Source organism: Salvelinus alpinus, chromosome 11 (genome assembly GCF_045679555.1).
Source record: "Salvelinus alpinus chromosome 11, SLU_Salpinus.1, whole genome shotgun sequence".
Taxonomy (NCBI): domain Eukaryota; kingdom Metazoa; phylum Chordata; class Actinopteri; order Salmoniformes; family Salmonidae; genus Salvelinus; species Salvelinus alpinus.
The window spans coordinates 69495524-69498023 of record NC_092096.1 but is presented as its reverse complement, the minus strand read 5'-3'; the positions used below and the strand labels follow the sequence as shown (position 1 = coordinate 69498023).

General features: G+C 43.0%; 4 non-coding genes across 4 annotated transcripts; all 4 read left to right on the top strand.

Annotated features, from left to right (window-relative positions):
• The first annotated feature begins 234 nt into the window (after positions 1–234).
• Positions 235–307, top strand: trnar-ucu (transfer RNA arginine (anticodon UCU)). Its single transcript has one exon. It is a non-coding gene; the product is annotated as a tRNA-Arg (tRNA).
• Positions 308–946: 639 nt separating this feature from the next.
• Positions 947–1019, top strand: trnar-ucu (transfer RNA arginine (anticodon UCU)). Its single transcript has one exon. It is a non-coding gene; the product is annotated as a tRNA-Arg (tRNA).
• Positions 1020–1670: 651 nt separating this feature from the next.
• On the top strand, positions 1671–1743 carry trnar-ccu (transfer RNA arginine (anticodon CCU)). Its single transcript has one exon. It is a non-coding gene; the product is annotated as a tRNA-Arg (tRNA).
• Positions 1744–2022: 279 nt separating this feature from the next.
• trnar-ucu (transfer RNA arginine (anticodon UCU)) lies at positions 2023–2095 on the top strand. The gene has a single exon. It is a non-coding gene; the product is annotated as a tRNA-Arg (tRNA).
• Positions 2096–2500: the final 405 nt, after the last annotated feature.

Here is a 2500-nt window from a genome sequence, read left to right as displayed (position 1 = left end):
CAGAGGTTGATGCATTTAAGCTATCCTATTCTATTTTTAGAAATGAAGTGCAAACAGGGTAAAAAAAAGTATAATTTCATGGGCATGTCTCTGTGCCCTCTGTGATTCTTTGTTTGACTGCTTCTTTCAGTTTGTATAGGTCATACTGATTACAGAGGCGCAGCGGAAGCGTGATGGCCCCGTAACCCAGAGGTTGATAGATCAAGACCACTCTCTGCAACCTAGTTAGCAAGTACCCCAGTGGCCTAATGGATAAGGCACTGGCCTTCTAAGCCAGGGATTGTGGGTTTGAGTCCCATCTGGGGTGGATGAAGGCAATTTGGGATAGAAAAAGAGAGCTGGGCATTTAACACAGAGATTGAAGCTATTCTATTTTTAGAAATGAAGTGCAAACAGGGTAAAAAAAAGTATAATTTCATGGGCATGTCTCTGTGCCCTCCGTGATTCTTTTTTTTAACTGCTTCTATCAGTTCGTACAGGTCATGCTGATTACAGAGGCACTGGCCTCCTAATCCATGTATTGTGAGTTCAAGTATTTTTTGGGGGTGCCTGAAAGCGGAGTGATGAAGTGGAAGTATCCTGGGCAGTTAACCCAGTGATTTATGGATCGAAACCATCCTCTGCTGTCCAGTTTGTTTTCAGCAATGAAGTGCAAAAACACATATAAAAAGCATAATTCCATGGGCATGTCTCTGTGCCCTCTGTGATGCTTTTTTTGACTTCTTTTGTCAGATATCCTACTCTATTTTTAAAAATGAAGTGCAAACAGGGTAAAAAAAAGTATAATTTCATGGACATGTCTCTGTGCCCTCCGTGATTCTTTTTTTGACTGCTTCTTTCAGTTTGTATAGGTCATACTGATTACAGAGGCGCAGCGGAAGCGTGATGGCCCCGTAACCCAGAGGTTGATAGATCGAGACCACTCTCTGCAACCTAGTTAGCAAGTACCCCAGTGGCCTAATGGATAAGGCACTGGCCTTCTAAGCCAGGGATTGTGGGTTTGAGTCCCATCTGGGGTGGATGAAGGCAATTTGGGATAGAAAAAGAGAGCTGGGCATTTAACACAGAGATTGAAGCTATCCTATTCTATTTTTAGAAATGAAGTGCAAACAGGGTAAAAAAAAGTATAATTTCATGGGCATGTCTCTGTGCCCTCCGTGATTCTTTTTTTTAACTGCTTCTATCAGTTCGTACAGGTCATGCTGATTACAGAGGCACTGGCCTCCTAATCCATGTATTGTGAGTTCAAGTATTTTTTGGGGGTGCCTGAAAGCGGAGTGATGAAGTGGAAGTATCCTGGGCAGTTAACCCAGTGATTTATGGATCGAAACCATCCTCTGCTGTCCAGTTTGTTTTCAGCAATGAAGTGCAAAAACAAATATAAAAAGCATAATTCCATGGGCATGTCTCTGTGCCCTCTGTGATGCTTTTTTTGACTTCTTTTGTCAGATATCCTACTCTATTTTTAAAAATGAAGTGCAAACAGGGTAAAAAAAAGTATAATTTCATGGACATGTCTCTGTGCCCTCCGTGATTCTTTTTTTAACTGCTTCTATCAGTTCGTACAGGTCATACTGATTACAGAGGCGCAGCGGAAGCGTGATGGCCCCGTAACCCAGAGGTTGATAGATCGAAACCACTCTCTGCTATCCAGATAGTTTTTAGCAAGTGCCCCAGTGGCCTAATGGATAAGGCACTGGCCTCCTAAGCCAGGGGTTGTGGGTTCGAGTCCCATCTGGGGTGGATGAAGGCAATTTGGGATAGAAAAAGAGAGCTGGGCATTTAACACAGAGGTTGATGCATTGAAGCTATCCTTTTCTATTTTTAGAAATGAAGTGCAAACAGGGTAAAAAAAAGTATAATTTCATGGGCATGTCTCTGTGCCCTCTGTGATTCTTTGTTTGACTGCTTCTTTCAGTTTGTATAGGTCATACTGATTACAGAGGCGCAGCGGAAGCGTGATGGCCCCGTAACCCAGAGGTTGATAGATCGAGACCACTCTCTGCAACCTAGTTAGCAAGTACCCCAGTGGCCTAATGGATAAGGCACTGGCCTTCTAAGCCAGGGATTGTGGGTTTGAGTCCCATCTGGGGTGGATGAAGGCACTTTGGGATAGAAAAAGAGAGCTGGGCATTTAACACAGAGACTGAAGCTATCCTATTCTATTTTTAGAAATGAAGTGCAAACAGGGTAAAAAAAAGTATAATTTCATGGGCATGTCTCTGTGCCCTCCGTGATTCTTTTTTTTAACTGCTTCTATCAGTTCGTACAGGTCATGCTGATTACAGAGGCACTGGCCTCCTAATCCATGTATTGTGAGTTCAAGTATTTTTTGGGGGTGCCTGAAAGCGGAGTGATGAAGTGGAAGTATCCTGGGCAGTTAACCCAGTGATTTATGGATCGAAACCATCCTCTGCTGTCCAGTTTGTTTTCAGCAATGAAGTGCAAAAACAAATATAAAAAGCATAATTCCATGGGCATGTCTCTGTGCCCTCTGTGA